This window comes from Sphaerodactylus townsendi, linkage group LG01, assembly GCF_021028975.2.
Source record: "Sphaerodactylus townsendi isolate TG3544 linkage group LG01, MPM_Stown_v2.3, whole genome shotgun sequence".
NCBI lineage: Eukaryota > Metazoa > Chordata > Lepidosauria > Squamata > Sphaerodactylidae > Sphaerodactylus > Sphaerodactylus townsendi.
In genome coordinates this window covers 122,000,065-122,022,663 of record NC_059425.1, presented here as the reverse complement: position 1 = coordinate 122,022,663, position 22,599 = coordinate 122,000,065, and positions in this window count along the sequence as shown.

The window sequence follows — 22,599 nt, the reverse complement described above, 5'->3', positions numbered from 1 at the left end:
ATTTCAACTGCTGAACTTGTTCGAAGGTAGTGATCCCATGTTCGAAGGTAGTGTTCGAAGGTAGTGATCCCATGTGAGCAAACACTGAATCTGTTCGATCATGCTGACCAGCTGCTTTGCTTTGGGTTTCCCATAACTGCACATGTGCAAAGATGCTCCTGATTCAGACTGGTCAGTGACCATTACTATCCCTAAGGGCTGCTTAGAAAAGCAATAAATAAACATAACTTAAATAACACTAGATCCTTTGTCCAGTTCTCCTGGAATCTCCAGGGATCTCCTGGAGATCTTGCCAAAGTTGCCAGAAATCTTCAATTATTCAGTATCCTTAATTAAGAGATTGGTTATATTATAGATCCAAAACAGTGATCTATAGCCGCCGGTCAGTAATAATGTTCTCAAGTGGGTAGGCAATAACTGGAACAAGCAATGAAGTTAAAGAGTCATTTCACCATTGGTTGTGCTGTAACAGGTGGCTCATTATGGCAATAATTATTCCATTCAAAGAAATTCCGTACGTGCACAAATTGGCATGAATATGAACATGGTAGTTAGACTCCAGGCTTTCGGGGAACTTCACCCTTTCCTCAGCCAATTCAAATTGTTGATGAAGGAGATCTTTTTAGGAAGTTAATCCAAACTTCATAATGAAGTTAGAAGGAGATACATTCGGATTAACTTCCTAAAAAGATCACCTTCATCAACAATTTGAATTGGCTGTCGGAGGAAGGGGTGAAGTTCCCCAAAAAGCCTGGATTCTAACCACGTTCATATTTATGCCAATTTCTGCACATATGGAATTTATTTGAATGGCATCCCAGCCCAAAGCTCTGCACTAACTGGGGCATGGGCTGCATATAGATATTAAATAACATTGGGGAAACGATGGCCCCCTGCAGCACTCCACATATAATGGGGCACTGCCTGGAAACTTCCCCCTCCCTGACATTACCTGCAGTCCCCGGTTCTGGAGATACAAGGACATCAGGTTAGAGCTGTTCCTCGAACCCCAGCCGTGACAAGGTTGTGGACCAACAGGTCGTGATCTACCATTTCAAATACTGCAGTAAGGTCTAACAACACCAGCAGCACAGAATCATACAGTTTCTTGTAATGGCAGGTTTTGGTTGTCCTGGATTATCATAGCTAGACTTTCCCCTCAATAGGTAGATCGAATCTGCTTTTTCACTCATTCACCTAATAGCCCTTATTGCACTCCCTGTACACCACAACTTTTGTCCAAGAAGGTCCCATTAACCCCTATATATTGGGGGGTGGGGGTGGCTAAAGGGGATGCCTCCTTTTTTCATCAGTAGAAAAGCTGTCCGGATCCAGCCTGCTGTGTTTGCATGTTTTTTCAAAAATACCTCTGCCAGCCCCACATTCTGAAACAATAAATTGCCTGTTAATTTTAGTGGATGGTTGCAACTATGGCCCTTTCCGCAACGGTGCGGGGGGGTGTCAGCATAATAGACGCTGATGCACACACACCCCCGGGACCGTTCACATGGACGGTCCCGGGAGGGCGGCAGGCGGCAGCGCAGCCTTTGCACAGGCTGCACCATCCCTGAAAGCTTACTTCATCCCCTGGCCTCCGGCTCGTCGCAGAGGCCAGGGCACACACCCCCACAGGCTGGAGTGACGGCTCTAGAGTCGCAGGACAGGGGGGCGTGTCCCCTGGCCTCTGCGACGAGCCGGAAGCCAGGAGACGTAAGCTTTCAGGGATAGTGCGAGGGACATGGCGCCTTCCAGCTGCTGCCGTTCGCATGGCAGCGTTTGGAAGCCACTGTTTCCGGAAAACCTTGCTCGGGGAGCGAGGTTGAAACAGTGGCTTCGCGCCACTGGGGGGAAGCGAGGGCAGCGCTGCTGCGATGCAGCAACACCCCCCATGCGAACAGCTCCCTAGGGACGGCGTTTTTGCCGTCTCTAGGGCGCTGTTTTTGGCCTGTGCGGAAAGGGCCTTTATTTCAAATGAATAGGGATTTTTTTCCCTCCGACAACTCTTTTTAATAATTACATTTGTCGTCTTCATTCTTAGCACTCTAATAACATTGTACTTGTTGTTTATATGCAGTCTTCAGAAGAAAGATTATCCAATTCCTGAATTACTTCAGTTCTCCAACTGTACCGAAACCATTAAATCCATGAATAATACATGTGAATAATTACATTATCCAAATTGTCAGCATTCATTCTAATCTTGTCAAAGCCCAAGAGAAATATTTAAATTTACTTTGAGGCAAGAATATTAATGGTGCATCAATAGGCCAGTCCTAAAATTAGAGTTTTAAAAAAAAGAAAAGCAGGCTATGGATGCAATTCTCCTTTTCATTTGTAAATATGCAGCAGTCTGCTGTGGAAACCAGCCCCCTACACCCCATCCCAATGAAAATGAAACGTGAAGGGCAATCCAGTTCATGGATCTGTGCTACTGCAGCCTTCACTGCACCATGCTGCCTCCAAAGGGCTTTTGGGCAGTGCAGCAGGGAGGGAAACACCAAATCCCTCCCACCCCCCCAAATCGCCCCATTGGCCACAATGGCTTATGCCTCACAAAAGTATAGCATAAGTCCAAGAGCCCAGAGGCTGATGTTCCTGCGCTAAACGCTGGTGGAAGCCAACTAATGTCAGGTCCACCACCGGGACTACCATGCCATGCCCCCTCCCCCCATGCTGGCATCTGCTCAGGTTGCCAGCGCGACTCTGTGGCACCCCAGACTTCTGGGTTTTGGTGCCACGGAGCTGAAGGGTAACCAGCCACTGGCGCATCTGCCCCCTGCACTGGCAGTTCTGCCAATTACACAGCAGATGGAGCAAATGCATCAGTGCAACTCTCCACCATTTCGTCTGCAGATTTGTTCCCCTTCCCCCAATCTGGATTGCACTGCCCAGCATGTATAAGTAGAATGAAGGCATATTGTTCATTTGTATGATCCCTACCTTCATCCCCTCCCCTTTTCTCCCTTGTCTCAGAAGGTTAAGCCTGGACAGGTCATGTATGCAATAAATCATAGACATGATGATGGTGCTATATAAATAAACGAGGGATATTTTTCTGTTATTGCAAGATGATAAAGTCAGGTTGAACTGCAAATAATCTTTTTCTAAATCATCGTTAAATATTTAACAGTTTTAATTGGTCTATAGTTCAGTGGACTTTGTTGGCCTGTACACGTCGTAGTCATTTACTAGATATTCTCAGTTACACCTCTTGTCATCTTTGGCAGCAGTGAAAATGCTATACTGTAAACTCTAAGAACAGAGAGATTTCTATCCTACTCTGCCAATGTAAAAGCTCATAAATCACATTGCTCCAAAAGCCTTGCTTCAGAATACTTTAACAAAATAACTTACTTTCCACAATTTCAAACTGTAAATGTACTCAGTTATCTTCCTGTATTTCACAGTTACTGCTGAAGTAGAGTTGGACCCTGCAATTCAACAGCAGAAGGCATTGATAGTTATAGATCTTCCCTGTTTTCTTTTCTTCCCATTAGTCCTATCTGACCCTGGGAAACTTTATTCCCCAGGGTCATGGGACCTGCATGGAATAACAGCTGCATAAATCAGGGGTGCCATGGGAAAGGGAAGGGGGTGTAATTAATCCCCATCTCGCCTCCTTGGTGAGCAGAACTCTGCTGACAGGAAAGGAAGTCCCAACTTCCAAAAATGACTGGCCTGAAGAAGAGGAGCAGCACTGAAGACCACGGCCACACAGCCTGGAAAACCCACCAGAACCAGTTGAATCCGGCCGTAAAAGCCTTCGACAATACACTGAAGGAATTGATTACCAACATCCCCCATAAACATATGCAGTTACCCTGTGATTTATAGCGTGATTATTGAACAGCAAATTTGAGCCTGGATCTATCTTCACATATTAATGTGGCCTGGCAGCCAGCATGTTAGGCTTTCACTCATTTGTTAGGAACTGAATCCCAACTGGTCTTTGATCTCACTGTATGGCCATAGGCAAGTTCCTGCTACTGGCCCAAAAACCTGTGGAAGCCAACTAAGGTTGTCCCTTCTCCTGGGAATGCTCCTAGCACACCCCTAGCCATGTTGGCGTCCACAGTTATTCTGACACAGCTCTGGTGCAGGCAATCTCTTTTGGGTTGGGCACTGCACTCCTCCGGGTACCCACCCACCTCCCCACTGCTGTAGATGCCACCTATGCCAGCAGTGTGGGCAAATGCATCGGTGTGAGCTTGTGCCACTCCCAGATCACAGCCCCCCCCCCCCCCCCGCCCGGATTGTGCTGCATCATGTCTTGTAAAAAAGTCTCTGGCATCTAGCTGATAAAACATATGATAAAAAGCATCAACATTGAAATAAATCATGAGTAAAAGATCTGGATTTCTACATGAAGAATGTTTTCAATCATATTTTTCACCCCCTTGGGAAGTTCTACTGCCAGCTAGTAAGGGGAAAATTTACATGTTAGATAGAGATATGTGATAAAATTCATAGCAGAATACACAGTATTCTCTGTAGAGCAGCAGGCTAGGTCAGGAGGACAGGAAGGTGGAGTTGAGGTAGTCTGTTGTGATTCCATTCATCTGTCAAGGAGCCTCATCCTTCAGACTCCCTGTTTTGAGTTTGTGTTCCTGAAAGTGAGTGACCAGGATAGGATAGAGATTCTGCGGATATACCATTTGTCTGCTGTTCAGCTGTCTCTCTTTCTGAGCCAGGTATGCTGGTGGAGACCACAAGGCCTGGGTGACTTTAGCTTCCATGGCAAGACCATGGTTGCCAGGTTTGGTTCAGGATTTCATGGTCACCATAACAACAGCGGGCCTGTGCCAACTAATCGCTGGCCCCTCATGTTAAGCAGGGGACTCACTGAATTTGGTCTTTCATACTGTTGGGGAAGGGGATCTGGAGGTTGGGGAGTTACATCTGACTCGCTTGTCATGGACAGATTATTATCTGATAGAGTTTAGACTCACTGCTTTCTCTTCCTTCTGCAGCGATGGACCCATTCAGATGGACAGCCCTGGGTATATGATGGATCCTGTCAGGGTTTGACTGCTGCTGATTCTATCAAAGCCCTGAACACTCTCTTGAATAGGGAGATGGTTTGGGCTCCTGACACAGGCACCTTGAAGCACCCTCTCTGCTCCTGGTCAGAGTGAAGCCCTCTCCCTGGTTCATTGGGGAATTGATGCATATGAAACAAGAAGGACGATGGTTAGAGCACTAATGGTGGAAATTTTGGATGTACCCGGGCACTGGTGATGGCAAAAAGCAGATATTTATCCATCACCATGGTACCTGCCCAACTGAGCTATTGTGTGTGGTTTGCAGATATTTACATTATAGCTCCAAGGAATTGGATTCAGACTATTTCAGTGGCCTGCTCTTGGTTAGATGCCTGTGTGGATGCATGTTCTGATGATGTGCCTTTGGATTCTGTTTATCCAGTTTATATGGATACTTTTCTGCTTATGGATCCTGAGGATATGGACTAGATCCTTGGACAAGTGAGATCTGCCACCAGTGTTCTCAACCCTTGCCCTTCCTGGCTAATTAAAGGTGAACGGGGGGCGAGGCTGCTAGAGGTGTTGGAAACATTGCTTCTGGTGGAATATTCTATCATATCTGCAGTGTGAAGTGGTACAGTTTAGACATATTTCCTCACACTTGTGAGTGCTGGATCTATGGTTAAAGGATGAACAACCCACAGCAGTGACTGCTATTTTAACTATTGTAGCTTTCCTTACCAAAAATAACACTTTCTTTAGAAACTGTTTATGGAAAGTACCAAGTAAAATTCAATAGCCTCTCAGCAGGTAGGGTTCTCAATGCTGCCTTGACAAACACTGGGAAATAGGGGATCTGGCACCTGGAGATTGTGGAGTGTAGAGTGGGAAATGATGGGATGTCAGTTCCAGGTAATGCTGTAGAGTGCTTTCTATAGTCTATGGTGTTTACCATAGAGACTAGGGGATATTCCTGAAGTTGTCACTGTTTTCTCCTGCTCCTCAGTTCCTCAGGGGGAACAACTGGGGCTGGGAGCTCCATCCTAATCAGGGAAACATTTGTGACATTCTCATCCTAACACATGAAAACTGTGTCCTTTAGGGCAGATGTTTAATGACCATATTCCTCTGATTTCCAAATGATATACTTAATGTTTTCTTTATTTAAAAGATCATTCACAAAATACCATATCCATAAATTTACTTTGTCATGAAACAGAATGTGTTAAGTGTCTGGAAGGTTTGTTTTGTATTTTATACATTTATGTTATATAAGATCAGGAGATGGGTTGTATTAATGCCTTGTTTATAAACTTCCCAGGCATCTGTCTGGCCATTACTGGTGACAGAAAGCTACAAGCAATGGTCTGATCATGCTGGGAAATTCTTGTCTGGAAACCATACCTCAAAAAATTATTCATGTATATTTCTGAACCCAGAGCAGGATCTGGGGCTTGTTTCTGCCCAAGCTGACTGATTTAGCTGTAGACACTAAGCATTATGTCTACAGGTCACTTCAAATTTCTCCTTGCTCAGTTGACCTGAAAAGCCCTGATTTAATTTTGCTTCTTCCTGTGCAAAGTGAACCTGTGATTCTCTATTTTCACATCATTTTCTGTTTCTTCCCATCAAATTCCCCCCATTAAAGCATGTATTTTAATGTCATTTTTGTGTTAATAGAAATGAATACATAAAACTGAAATTTAAAAGCAGAGAACTAAAACCATTAGCAAGTATATTCATTCTGATTTATATCAGAATCGGCTGTTGAGTCCATTGTAGTTTCACTGCCATGTCTTTGCTAGCCCATCATATCCTGCTGGGATTGTAAATGTGTCTGGACTTTCAACATCAAATTGACACAACGGTTTCCTATTTCCCTTTCTCCTTTAATCAATGGATATCTCCCCATGCTGGCATTCAGCTTTATCGATATTTCTCATTCTGTCATTCCCGTCTCAGATTTCTGTAGCAGTCTTAAGGGATGCTTTGAATCAGTCTACAAGCCATAATATAGTTGAAAATCACTGTTCAAAGTGCAGGCTTGACAGATCATACCTCATTTCAAATTATACCACAGTGGGCCAAGCACTGATTAAGGGTAATTTTTTTTTCTGCTACAATGACTGCCAGCATTTTATGGATTTTTAACACCAGAGGACTGCTGGTGAGAAGTGTACAAATCACCTTGTATTTCACTACTTTGAAACAAAAAGTTTTAAAATGCATCTACTCATATTGAACTCACTGGAGGTCAGTGAGATACAAACCTTCCATTTTCTAGTATTTCATTTCCCAAATTCAGGTCATCAAAATCACAGTGAAGAGTTGCATGGCCTCTTTTACACAACCACTCAGAATAAGCTGTCTCAGAGAACCCCAAAATGTAGTAATAGAGTCCTACTGTGTATACCACCCTCTAGCTCTATGGGCCCCTTGCACAGCTGCCTATTTCCAGCTTCATTACATCAGATCTGTAGGTGAAGATCTTCTTTTCTTCCTTTCAGGCTTGCAGTCACTGAACTGTATATCTGTTCAGCTATCTGAACTATAAAGCCAGTGCTTCAGCTGAGGAAAATACATCAGCATCATTGCATGATTTATTATTTATTTATTTATTCAATTTGGTGAACCGCCCTACCCCCAAAGGGCTCAGGGCGGTGCACAACAAACAACAATACAATAAAACAAATTGAATAACCCCAGTTAAAATACAAAGCCTTAAAACTATAAAACTACGGCAGCAGTAGTAGCCTTCAATAAATAATTTGATTAATAATAGAAGACGTCTGGCACCCAACCCCAGTGATCAAACCCTGGGAAGGGAGGGGATTGGCAGATGGTCCAATAGATAGCCAGTGTGCAGGACAACACGAGGGGCTTGATGTTTTCAATACCTTAACTGTTCCATTGCTGGGGATATTGCATTAGTAATTGTTTAACCAACAAGGTATTTTCAGTGGCATGCGAAAAAGTCTCTGAATTATAAAAGCAGCTGACTGCGGTAAAAGCATGGACTCTTGCCAGGTAACAGGCAACCTGCCACAAACATTGCCTTCCATTTGTTTGTCCATTCATGAGAAAAACACAACCAACAATATCAGTTTCCCTGAAAATGATCTCTTTAGGGGCATTATGTTTGTCCTCTAGAGTCACATGGACACAATATTTTTCCTTTGCCTCTTACTTATTAGGGTCATCTGCATGTTGTCAAGGGGAGCAAAGCTGACCTTTACAGTTCATATGTGTTAGAAATTAATCTCATGCTGGTTGTATGCAAAGTTGCCTTATACTGAGGACCATTAGGCCATCTACTACAGTTTCTACTCAGACCATCAGCAAGTCTCCAAGATCTAGGCAGAGAAAGATCTAGGCAGGGATTGAACCTAGGACCTTTTTCGTGCAAAGAATGTGCTCAGCTACTGAGTCACAGTCGGAGCATTGTTCTTCTCCAGCCATCCAGCAGAGTGGTACACTGCAGTCCAAACTGTGCTCACGACCTGAGTTCAATCCTGATGGAATCTGGTTTCAGTTAGATGGCTCCAGGTTGATTCAGCCTTCCAAGATCAGTAAAATGAGTATCCAACTAGCTGGGGGGAAAGTGTAGATGACTGCTGAAGGCAATGGCAAACTACCATGTAAACATAGCCTGACAAGCAAATGTTATGATACTATTTATTTGACTTTATACCCTGCCCTATACAGAAGTCTCAGGGTGGCTTACAAAATTAGAAACAACAGCTTCAAAGGCATGAGGTCCCCGGACAGCTGAAGGCCTTAAAGGTCAAAACCAGAACCTTGAACATGATCCGGAACTCCACTGGCAGCTGGCATTAGATTGGTGTGATATGCTCCCTCATCACTATGCCAGTGAGGAGCCTCTCTGCTGCATTTTGGACCAATTTCAACTTCCAGATCAGTCTTGAGGATAGTCCTGCATAAAGTGAGTTGCAGCAATCCAGCTTGGAGGTGACTATTGCATGGATCACTGTGGCCAGGTCAGAATGGGAGAGGTAGTGTCAACTGCTTAGCCTGTTGTAGATGAAAAAGGCCACTCTGGCTGTATGTGTGACCTGGGCCACCATAGATAAGGAGGACTCCAAGACTCTTGATGGTGTTAAAACTACTCTGCCTAATGTGGCAACTGGAAATCCTCCACTGTCCCCACCCTCACCCAATAGCAGGATCTCTGCTTTCACTGGATTCAGCCTCAGTCTGCTCTTCCTCAACAAACCAGCTACAGCCTCCAGACACTTTGCCAAGACATCCAAGGCAGCAGTCAGCTGGCCCTCCAGCACCAGAAAAAGCTGGGTATCATCAGCATATTGATGTCAACCCAGCCCAAAACTCCAGTCAAGCTAAGCCAGGAGCTGCATGTTGAGGCTAAGCCTGAAGGGAGAGTCCAGAAGAAAGAGATACAGGAAGCAGTTACCAGTTTGGGGGCTGTTGGTGGAAATATCAGTAAAATTGCAGGTTGCTATTTATTAATTAAAACATTTATATCCTGCCTTTCTGCATGTTTCAAGGTGCTTTACAATAACAGTTAAAACATCTCCAGCTAAAACCAAAGATAAATTAGCAAGCCCCAAATCTCCCCCCCAAATGCCTGCCATTGGACCCCCCCCCCATGACCTTGCAAACAGGCAAGCTTTGCAGCACCTCCTGAAGGTCTCCAAGGGGCCCCTCCCACTTCTTCAGGAAGCCCATACCATAGCCACAATGGAAAAGACCGGGGTTCTGGTCGATGCCAAACAAGTCACTTTAAGACAGTGATGGGTTATCCAACATATGGTTGCTGTTGGCACCCAGAAACTCATGGAAGAAGACAGAGTGTGGGTTAATGACACATTTATGAGTCTGTTGTCATATCTACAACCAGACATGCAGTCTTGCTTTTAAAGTATGCTTAAAAAAAGTTAAGGTGATTGTTTTGAATTCCTATGCTATAAAATCTATTACTTTTGTGACAGCTCAGTCATGAGCATGCAAAAACCACTCTCTAACTGGGCTCATAATATAGAAACTATAATCAAAGGAAGGGACTTTGATTCATCTCCTTTCAGGAGAAAATTAAGAAACATAAATTTCAGGATAGATGGAGAAACTGCTGTGATTGTTTAAAAACAAGCAGCAATAGGTTTTCAGCAATTTTCCATATTTTGTCTGATGTTTTCTAGTATATGTTGCTATGGTTTCTTTTCAAGGCACCCACAATTTTAACAATTGAGCAGAAATTGCAGACACTTTAATAAATGGCTTAGGGATTGTTGTGTCAAGGAACTGAGTCACTATTTAAGTTCTAAACCAAGTATATTTTATAAGCTTAAGCAGACTCCACAAGTGCTATATCATTAGGTTATCCCAGACCAAATCTATTTCCTGTTTTCTGTCCTGCCAGACCAGACTACATTTCCCAGCAACTAGTTTATAACTACTCAAATACTTAAGAAGTTCCCAACCGTTTTTTGCCTGTGAGCACCTTTTCTCTCAATCACACTTTGACGCCGGATCGGTGGGGAGAAACAGGGGACAGACACAGCTTATTCTTCCCTCCCTTTAAACATTCCAGCCAATCAGAGTGCAGTGGGCTGTGCACAGAATGCACGCAGCCTTTTTTTGTGCTGCGCTTGGTGTGGCTACGAAGGAACATAAATAGGAAGCTACGGTATAATGATTTTAATAAATTGTTTATGCGTGACTACGTTCAAACGTAAAAACGAGAAGAATAACATGAATTTTCAATCAGAGACAGAGTAGTGTTCCCGCTGCAGCACAATAGCCAATCAGAAGGCGGGGAAATTCTGCCTATGCATCTACGTAGTGACGTAGCTGCACAAAAAAAGTTTTTTTAAAAAAAGTTCCCGCCCCAACACAACACAACAGCCAATCAGGACAAGGAAGAACAGACCCACTGAACAGATTGCGTTTTCGTGAGGAGTGTTACATTGCTTGAATCCACGATAGACATTGAGGTCTTCACTAGACACACGCTGCAGTGGGGAGGGAGAAACTACAATGAAAAGGTGCTGTTTCTTTTGAAACCTGGTTGTATTCGGCTTTAATTTCTCAGTGGGGAAATGGTCACTGTCACAAAGTGCATCCTTTTCCAAAATTCATTACAAATTTTAATGGGGTTCCAGGATGTTACTTGAATAAAGTAAAGAATATGCCTGTAAAATAGGCGACAGTAAGCTAGTTCACTGATTCCCTTCCAAGTAAAACCAAAAACCAAGTTTAATCAGGTGGGTCTTGGGAAAGCTATCATTTTTTTAATAATACTTTAGCAGTCTCAAGTGTACCTCATTGTGATTGAATGTAAACCTAACTCCCTTCTTAGATGGACAGCTGGAGCTTCCAGGGGAAGTACCAGAATTTTCCTTAAAAAGATGTTTTATATTGATTACAATGAACTCCGAATTTTAACATTCTACACCCAGACCTCTGCCCCATACAGAAGCTGGTTTTTGCCCTGGAAGACTTTAAATACTGGAGCTATCAGTTGGTCATGTTTAGTGTTAAAGTGTAAACCATATCATCAGCATATAGAAAAATAGGTATCCTTCAACTGGCTAGAAAAAGAGGAAAGTTGTCTTGAGAGTGCAGAATTTGGGCAATATCACTAACATAGATGTTAAACAGAAAAGAGGCTGACAAGCTACCTTGTTTTGGTCTGTAAGTGGACTTTGTTCTAATCTCAACAGGTGTGTCAGATTAAAGCTCCTTCAAAAGCCTAAATAACTTTATATTGATGCTAGTTTTATCTAATGTATACCATAATCTGGAGCTAATAATAGAATCAAAGGCTGAGGAAAGGTCCACAAATGTGGCAAAATCAAACACAGGAGAGGGAAAAGGGGGAATCACAGTTCCCTAAGCTGGTTCAGCTATAAATTCACTTTAGTGAGGTACATAGTGGAACCATTGAATAACCACCCTCACCCCTTTCCTCACCCCTGAAGGTTATGTACAGTAAAGCTGATCAGAAAAAGCAAATTACAGGAGAATTAGAGAATATCCCTGCCTAGTAATGTAGGGTGGTGGGAGATACCACAGCGTGGCACTTATATTTAAGCTATGCTATGTGACTTGGCAATACTTTACTCACACATATTAAAACATAATAGGCATAATAGTTGTGGGGACATATTCTTTTGTGATCATTTTCAAACAGGAGTGGGCTCTGGCATAGCAGTAAATTGATTAAAGAAACATTCTGCAAAATGTACGTTTAAAGGCTCAAGGATAGAAAGAATAGAGCTAACACACTCAAAGAAAAAGGTGCTAGCTGCTTTCAGAAGGATAAATGGAAACAATTTGGTCACAGTGTTTCTGACCTTTCTGAGGAGATAGGGCCAACTGGTTGTACAGCGTTTACATTTTGGTTGTAGCCAGGATATCATAGCAGAAAACTAGATCAACCATCAGTTTATTTTCTTCTTAGGAAATAAGAAATATATGAAGGTAAACGTGAGATCTTTACACATTCTCCTGAAAAATCTGTCCTGGGTTTTTAGCACCAAATGGGAAAAAAGACTGTGCAGGAATACATCCACTGTATACTGTAAATTATCTCATCTAAAACTTTTTGAAATATTGATGAAAATATGATGCAAGCTTTAACAGAATAGCTAGGTTATTGGGGATGTATGGATGCTTAGCCCAGCCCCACATAAGTAACTGGGGCTGTCAAAGGAGATAGTGTTGACCATCAACTTGGCAGGATATGCTTGCTGAAGGAGCACTTTATATGAACAGGCAGCTGGAGAAGAAACCTCTTTCACTCTTTCAAGTTAATGTAATTTGAAATTGGTTCTGAATAAAGAGCTATGAAATATTCATTATTATTTTTTTGTGAAAATGAAGGCTTGAAGGAAACGAAAGCTTTGGAAACTGGAAATGTTTTGAACTCTTTTGGAATTGACAGTGAAAACCTGTTAAACATTTTAACTTCATGCTCTTTGTTAAACATCTGCCAATGTCCCAGTCTCTTTAACAAGCATTTTAAAAGGCAGTCCTCCTTTCATATGTTTAGTCACAAAAAGGCTTCTTTGTTACATTTTCTGGCTATTCAGTCAGTAATTTGAACTGGCATTGAGATATTGGTATCATGACTCAGAAGCGGTGCATACTGTGGATATAAGCAGAACCTAAAATTTTCTAAATATTCTCCATACAAATTCTCAATGAGCCCATAAGTTTCTTTTCAGGGAAATTGATAAAGATCTTGCTTTTTTCCTCACCTCAGCTTGGACTTAATCACCCAGAGCCAAACAGATACCCTCAGTCATACCTTGACACTGTCTCATGGATAGGCCAGTGGTACTCACTTAGTAGATCACTGACAGCTGCATAAAGAGAGGACAGTGATTTCCACTGAGTCCACCTCTTGCTGCAGCAGCCCCATTACTATGTATGGGTGTAAAAGTTGAACAATGATGATAGCTGACAGGAAGAAAGTTGATTCCTTTGAGGTGTGATGTTGGAGGAGAGTTTTACAGATACTGTGGACTGTCAAAAAGACAAATAAGTGGTTTTAAGATCAAATCAAGCCTGAACTCTTCCTAAAAGTTAAAATGAGTAAACTGAGGCAATAGTACTTGGGTCATATTAAGTATGATAAATCGAAGGCAAGGAACAAATGGTGCAGATGGAGACGAATTCCCTTCTTTTCTTCACCTTATGAGAAGTCAGGACTCACTGGAAGAGACAATATTGCTGAAAAAGTTGAAGGCAGCGAGAAAAGAGGAAGACCCAACATGAGATGAATTAACCCAATCAAGGAAGCCACGGCCCTCAATCTGCAAAATTTGAGTAATGCTGTTAACAACATCACATTTGGGAGGACATTAATTCATAAGGTTGCCATGGATTGGAGGTGACTTGATTGGCACTTAATACATATTATACACATGAGAATAAACTGGCTTGGCACCTAAATGGATCTTTGCCGACTGGACCTCTGAAAGGAGACAATTCCAGAAACACTGTGGCATACCAGCCATGGCACTTTCTCTGGTCACCATCTGCTTCACATCCAGAAACAAACTTCTGATAATGAATTCAACGAAGAGGTTGACCCATACTGGAAGGAGTGGCCCTTCACACACCCTGGAACTAGCATAGAAGGCTGTTCTGATGTTATTTTAGTATTCTAATCTGTTTGAGATACCTTATAATTAAATGTTGAAGTTTGATGTTCTTATTTGGAGACTTACTCAGCAATTTATGACAATTAAATTTTACATGCCCCCCAATGTTTGATCTCAAAGCTCTACCTTCTAAAAAAGCACTAGATGATATTTGAAGGCATATTACTGAGAAATGTGATTTATTCACTTAATATGTCCCATCTGCCAAAGGACACAATCTCCCTCCTAATATTCACACCTATTTTCCAGGGAAGTGATGTGCAGTTTGAAATGTCATGTCATGTTAGCCTTTTCTCCACAAGCTACAGCACAGCAAGAGGAAAAAATAAGTTTTCCCTGTTCTAAAGTCACTAGCCTGCTCTCCCCTCCCCCTCCCATTCTATTTCTGTACCTTTGGTTTTTCACAGGGTGCCAAGAGGAAGCTGCATCTGTCCAGGAAAAAAAGGAAGAATTGTACCTTGCAGGAAGTCCTACTGCCACTTCCTTGCATTTTGGTTTCATGCTCTGTTGTTGTGTTTGGTGCACTGCTGTGGTCCACTCATTTTTTTAAATGTTCAACCTCAGAATCATACCATTGTTTACTTGTCTGAGGTGTTTTCACATATCTAGGGAAGCAAATTATTGCAGTACCCAGGCAGCAAGATAGTAAAAATGTAAGAAAGAACAACAGTTGTGACAGGTACTCTTCTCGCGGGCTCTGAAAGCCCTGAGCATCAACATAAGATTCCCACAAGATAGACATAGCCTTTTCCCTTTTCTATCATTGTACATAGTAAAGAAACAATGTCACAGGGTTACCATCTGGAACAAAAGTTATGAGTATAGAAGTGCTGCAATGTCCATCTGCCCTCAAAACTGGTACTATCTGCACCTACCAATTTGATATGATTTGGATTGAGAAATCAGAATAGGCTACAAAAGGGCTCCCCTGGGTGGGCCAGGACTATAAACTCCTGAACAGCTCTGGTGTGTGTGTATATGTATGTGTTTTTATGAGAGTTCACTTAGAAAATCTCATAATCAAAATCAAACTAATCATAAGGTCTGTTGTGGAAGAGGAAGATCATCTGACATTATTTAGCATTTTACAATTTGCATTTCATATTGTGTCCTGTTCCAGTATGCCCTCTGCATCCAGTTCTCTTAACAAAAAAATTAGTTCTTCACAAAAGTGGTACTTGCCTCACTTCAGCACCTAGCAATTGGACCAGTGTTTCACAACTCCCTCCATCTTAGCCATTCTGAGCCATGCACAAGTGCAGCCACACTAGTGCAGAGTTTCATGAGGTGGATACAACTGGGGTGCAACACTTGTATATCTTCAGCTACAACTAATGTAATTACACATTATGTTGGTGTATCTCCTTGTTACACCAACATGGGCTTCAAGCCATCAAAGCAGCTTTGGCCTGAACTCTGCATTGTAAATTTCAACTGTTGTTATCCATGTAAAGCCCTTGATAAAAAACTGGACAGAAACAGATCTGATTTCTCCCCTTGAAATGACTCTTCTTTTCTTAAATCTCACAGATATATCTTTGCTTGGTCTTCCCCCATTGTTGTTTTGGATACTGCATGTCACCACAGATTTAATAATGTCTCAAAGCACTGCCTTTTCCATGCACAAACATTAAGACATGACTTTTAGCTGCAAAGTGTTTCCTTAAAAATTGTTCTCAGCCTTAAGCAGACACGATCTTTAATATAATTAAATAACATTAACATCTTACCTTCTGTTGCAGTCCCATCCTTATCCTCGGGCACTCACCACCTGCCTCTTGTAAGAACATAAGAACATAAGAACTAGCCTGCTGGATCAGACCAGAGTCCGTCTAGTCCATCATTCTGCTACTCGCAGTGGGCCACCAGGTGCCTTAGGGAGCTCACATGCAGGAGGTGAAAGCAATGGCCTGCTGCTGCTGCTGCTCCTCAGCACCTGGTCTGCTAAGGCATTTGCAATCTGAGATCAAGGAGGATCAAGATTGGTAGCCATAGATTGACTTCTCCTCCATAAATCTGTCCAAGCCCTTTTTAAAGCTATCCAGGTTAGTGGCCATCACCACCTCCTGTGGCAGCATATTCCAAACACCAATCACCGCGTATGGTGAAGAAGTGTTTCCTTTTGTATTAGTCCTAATTCTTCCCCCCCCAGCATTTTCAATGAATGCCCCCTCGTTCTAGTATTGTGAGAAAGAGAGAAAAATTTCTCTCTGTCAACATTTTCTACCCCATGCATAATTTTATAGACTTCAATCATATCCCCCCTCAGCCGCCTCCTTTCCAAGAGCTAAAGAGGTCCCAAAGCGGCTGCAGCCTCTCCTCATAAGTGAGAGGTGCTCCAATCCTTCAATCATCCCTCGTTGCCCCTTTCTCTGCACTTTTTTCTATCTCTTCTCGGATAATCCTTTTTTGGAGATGTGGCGACCATTGAACTGAACACAGTACTCCAAGTCGCGGTGGCACCACTGCTTTATATAAGGGCATGACAATCCCTTGCAGTTTTATTATCAACTCCTTTCCTAATTATCCCCAGCATAGAGTTCTGCCTTTTCCACAGCTGCCATGCATTGAGGTTGACCACTCCCATGGGGAACTATCCACTAAGACGCCCAAATCCCTTTCCTGGTCTGTGACTGATAGCACTGACCCCTGTAGCGTGTATGTGAAGTTTGGATTTTTTGCCCCTATGTGCATCACTTTCTACATTTTGCTACATTGAACTGCATTTGCCATTTCTTAGCCCACTCTTCACCCTAATTTTATCAAGGTCGGCTTTGGAGCTCTTACATGCAATCCTTTGTGGTTCTCACCACCCCTACATAATTTGGTATCATCCTGCAAACTTGGCCACCACGCTTACCCAGCACCCCTACTTCCCAAGGTCATTTATGAATAAGTTAAAGAGCACTGGTCCCAATACGGATCCTTGGGGGACACCACTCCCTACATCTCTCCATTGTGAGAACTTCCCATTTATACCCACCCTTTGTTTCCCTGTTTCCTCAACCAGTTTTTTAATCCATAGGAGGGACTTCCCCTCTTATTCCCTTCATTGCTGAAAGTTTTCTCTCCAACAGTCTCTGGTGAGGAACTTTGTCAAAAGCCTCTTTGGAAATCCAAGTGTAGACAATGTCCACTGGTTCCCCCTTATCCCACACATGTCTGTTTTACACCCTCAAAAGAACTCTGAAGTAAGTTTTGTAAAGACAGGATCCTTGCCTGTTTCCTACAAAAGCCATGCTGACTCTTCCTCAGCAGGTCTTGCTTTTCTACATGTTTAATAATTTTATCTTTAATGATAGATTCTACTAATTTACCAGGAACAGATGTCAAAATGACTGGCCTGTAATTTCCCGGGTCCCCCCCAGACCCTTTCTTAAAGATTGGTGTGACATTGGCCATCTTCCAGTCTTCAGGGATGGAGCCTGATTTCAGGGATAAGTTGCATATTAATCTGAGAAGATCAGCAATTTCATGCTTGAGCTCTTTAAGAACTCTTGAATGAATGAGATACGCCAATCTGGGCCAGGGGATTTGGTAACATTTAGCTTATCAATGGCTTCGCCAGAACTTCTTCCTTGTCTACCACTATCTTCACCTCTCAGTTCCTCAGATCTTCACCTCGCGAAGCTTGGTTCAGAGTGCAGGAATTTTCCTCACCTCCTCTTGAATTCGAAGACAGATGCAAAAGAAATTCATTCAGCTTCTCTGCAATCTCCTGTCATCTTTTAGCACACCTTTTGTTCCTTTGTCATGTAACGGGCCTACACGGCTTCCTAGCTGGCTTCCTCGCTTTTGATGTATAATTTGAAGAACTTTCGTTTGTTGCTAGTCTTGATGTTCGCAGCCATGCGTTGCCTCTCATAATCCTTTTTTGCCTCCCCTTACAGCTAACTTGCTTCTCTTTGCCACCATTTGTATGTTCTTCTCTAGTATTCTTTCATCAGTTAGGTTGGACTTCCATTTCTAAAAGACATCTTTTTTTCCTAATAATTTCCTCAACCTCCCTTGTTAACCATGGTGGCTTTCTTTTGGACTAGGCAGCTGCCTTTCCTAACCCTCGCGGAACACATTCCAGCTGAGCTTTTAAGACTGTGTTTTTAAATAACCTCCAAGCTAATCCTTGGACATTTTTGACTCTCTCTGATTTTCCTCTTTCAGCTTCATAGCACTATCTCCCTCATCTTTGAGAAATTTCACTTCTGAAGGGCAAATGTAACTACATTAAGAAGTTGTCACTTGTTCGCATGCAGAGATACTCGAATCTGAAAGCATTGATGGTCGCTGTTCCTAATCGCCTCAACAACACTGACTCTCTCAAGCACTCAGGTCCTGGGTCCCACATAGAATTAGATCGAGGAATCACATCTCCCTGGTTGGTTCTACAACCATCTGCTCTAAGCCACAGTCATTTTAGCATATCCAGGAATGTTCTCTCTCTTTACTATGACCTGAACATGCATTTTTCTCCAGTAGGCTTATGTAGGGGATAGTTAAAATCACCCATTACCACGACATTTTTGCTTTTGTTGGCCTCTCTAATTTCTTTTTCCATCTCAGAACCCTCTTGTGCACTTTGGTCAGGGGGACGATAATATATTCCTAATGTTAAACTATGCTTCACCCCTGGTATTGATATCCACAGTGCTTCTGTAGAGGAATCAGCTCCCCCTGCATTGTCTATTTTATGTGACACTATGCTCTCTTTGATGTAGAGGGCCACCCCTCTACATTGTAGATCCCACCTGGGCATAAGCCTCCATCCTCAGGCCTTCTCCCATTTTCTACACTGCTTTCAGAGAAACAGGTGGGTGGGAGATGGGGATGAAATCCAGAATTATACAAGAAACTAAATTCATTCCTGATGAAAGTAGAACTTTACCAAATTAAAGATTTATTTTACGGGTTGAATGTTTAAAATGCCTATACTTTTTTCTGTGCGAGGGGTATAATGTTCTCTTTTTATCCGTTCTCTTGATAACAGTTCAAAAAAGCAGTTCTGTACACTCATTTTGTTCCAAGCTGCATACGATCAGACAGATTCTGGAGATTTTTGTAACAGAACCTGTTCATTGGAAATGAAAATGAAATCACTGCATATAATATCAACAGCAATTAACTTTTCAAATATATTTCACTTACAATTTTAAAAAAAGATTCTTTCACCAGTTAAATATCTGTGTTGTAAACTCTTTGCTCAATGAAGAAACTTTCTAAATTCAACTAAGTGTCAAATTAAACATGGCAGAGGGGATCTATGACTAGGATCTCCTGCAGTTTTTTTTAAAGATAAGCAATAAAAAATAAGGGGGGGTTAAATTGTGGTCAGGGCTATGGTCTGTTTCAGGTTTTGGGTTTTAATTTCAATTTTGGGAATAATTTATGACTGAAAAAATGAAATTAAAATAATGAGTTAGGGTTGAATTCTTGGGCACAGTCCGAGAATAAGTGTATGGTCAGTTGCAGGTTTGGGGGCTTTGCCTAAATCCTTGCCCTTGCCTGAAAACTAACATTAGCTTTTTATTTTTATTTAATTCATTTAGTCTTAAATTGTTCCCAAAATTGTAACAAAAACCTGAAACCTAAAACTGACCACAGCGCTATTCTCGGACTGTGCCCTGGAACTCCATGTAACACTAAGGCAAGCCTGAGCCCCTGCCCTTGCCTTAACCCTAAACCTAACTTATCATTTTTATTTAATTTTTTCAGTCATAAATTGTTCCCAAAATTCAAATAAAAACCCAGTACCTGAAACAGACCATATCTCTATTCTCAGACTGCGCCCTGGAACTCAACGTAACAGTAAGGCAAGCCTAAGCCCTTGCCCTTGCCTTAACCCTAACCCTAATTTATTATTTTTGTTTAATTTATTCAGTCATAAATTGTTCCCAAAATTTTAACAAAACCACTAACCCTAATCCTAACCATTTACCAATTCTCAGACAGCGCTCCAGAACTCCACAAAACACAAAGGCACGCCTCAACGCCTGCCCTTGTCTTAACCCTAATGCTAACCATTTATTTTTATTTTGAGAACTATTTGAGAACTATTTATAACAGAAAATTAAATAAAAATAATAAGTTAGGATTAGGATTAACGCAAGGGCAGGTACTCAGGCTTGGCTTAGTGTTACGTTGAGTTCTAGGGCGCAGTGTGAGAATAGGGCTATGGTCTGTTTCAGGTTTCAGGTTTCTATTTCAATTTTGGAAACAATTTATGACATTAAAAATTATATTAAAATAACAAGTTAGGGTTAGGGTTAAGGCAAGGGCAGGGTCTCGGGCTTCCCTTCGTGTTAATATGAGTTCTAGGGCGAAGTCAGAGAACAAGTGTATGAAGAAGAAGAGTTTGGATTTATATCCCCCCTCTCTCTCCTGTAGGAGACTCAAAGGGGCTTACAATCTCCTTGCCCTTCCCCCCTCACAACAAACACCCTGTGAGGTAGGTGGGGCTGAGAGAGCTCCGAGAAGCTGTGACTAGCCCAAGGTCACCCAGCAGGCGTGTGTGGGAGTGTGCAGGCTAATTTGAATTCCCCAGATAAGCCTCCACAGCTCAGGTGGCAGAGCGGGGAATCAAACCCGGTTCCTCTAGATTAGATATACAAGCTCTTAACCTCCTACTGCACTGCTGCTCCAACTGTATGGTCAGTTTCAGGTTTTGGGGTTTTGTGTAAAGTCTTGCCCATGCCTGAACACTAACCCTAACTTATAATTTTTATTTAATTTATTTTTTGTTACAATTTTGAGAAAAATTTATAACAGAAAATTAAATAAAAATAATAAGTTAGGATTAGGGTTAAGACAAGGGCAGGGGATTGAGTTCTAGAGCGCAGTCTGAGAATAGTGCTATGGTCTGTTTCAGGTTTCGGGTTTCTATTTCAATTTTGGGAACAATTTATGACTGAAAAAAATGAAATTAAAATAACAAGTTAGGGTTAGGGTTTAGGCAAGCTCAGGGGCTCAGGCTTCCCTTCATGTTACGTTGAGTTCTAGGGCGCAGTCTGAGAATAAGTGTTTGGTCAGTTTCAGGTTTGAGGGTTTTGCCTAAATCCTTGCCCTTGCCTGAACACTAACCCTAGCTTTTTATTTTTATTTAATTTATTTAGTCTTAAATTGTTCCCAAAATTGTAACAAAACCTGAAACCTAAAACTGACCATAGCACTATTCTCGGACTGTGCCCTGGAACTCCATGTAACACTAAGCCAAGCCTGAGCCCCTGCCTTTGCCTTTGCCTTTGCCTTAACCCTAACCCTAATTTATTATTTGTGTTTAATTTATTCAGTCATAAATTGTTCCCAAAATTGTAACAAAACCACTAATCCTAACCCTAACCACTTACCAATTCTCGGACTATGCTCTAAAACTCCACAAAACACGAAGACACATCTCAGCGCCTACCCTTGCCTTAACCCTAACACTAACCATTTATTTTTATTTAATTTAATTTTTGTTAGAATTTTGAGAAAAAATTATGACTGAAAAATTAAATAAAAATAATAAGTTAGGGTTAGGATTAAGGCAAAGGCAGGGGCTCAGGCTTGCCTTAGTGTTACTTTGAGTTCCAGTGTGCAGTCTGAGAATAGAGTTATGGTCTGTTTCAGGTTTTGGGTTTTTATTTTAATTTTGGGAAAAACACTAGCCATAACCATTTCAAAATTCTCGGACTGCGCTGTAGAATTCCACAAAACACAAAGGCACGCCTCAGCCCCTGGCCTTGACTTAACCCTAACCCTAACCTTTTATTTTTATTTAATTTATTTTTTGTTACAATTTTGAGAACAACCATTTATAACAGAAAATTAAATAAAAATAATAAGTTAGGGTTAGGATTAAGGCAAAGGCTCAGGCTTGTATTAGTGTTACGTTGAGTTCTAGGGCACTGTGCGAAAATAAGTGTATGGTTAGTTTTAGGTTTTGGGGTTTTGATTTCACCCTTGCCCTTCTCTGAAACCTAACCCTAAGTGTTTATTTTTATTTATTAAGTCTTAAATTGTTCCCAAAATTGTAACAAAAACTGGAAACCTAAAACTGACCATAGCACGATTCTTTGAATGCGCCCTAGAACTCCACCTAACACTCAGACAAGCCTGAGCCCCTGAGCTTGTCTTAACCCTAACCCTAACTTATTATTTTTATTTAATTTTTTCAGTCATAAATTGTTCCCAAAATTGTAATAAAAACCCGAAACCTAAAACAGACCATAGCCCTATTCTCAGACTGCGCCCAGGAACTCAACGTAACACTAAGGCAAGCCTGACCATTTACCTTTGCCTTAACCCTAACCCTAATTTATTAATTTTATTTAATTTATTCAGTCATAAATTGTTCTAAAATTGTAACAAAAACACTAACCCTAACCATTTCCCAATTCTCAGCCTTTACCCTCGAACACCAAATAACACTAAGGCAAGCCTCAGCCCCTGTCCTTGCCTGAACCCTAACCCTAACCTTTTATTTTTATTTAATT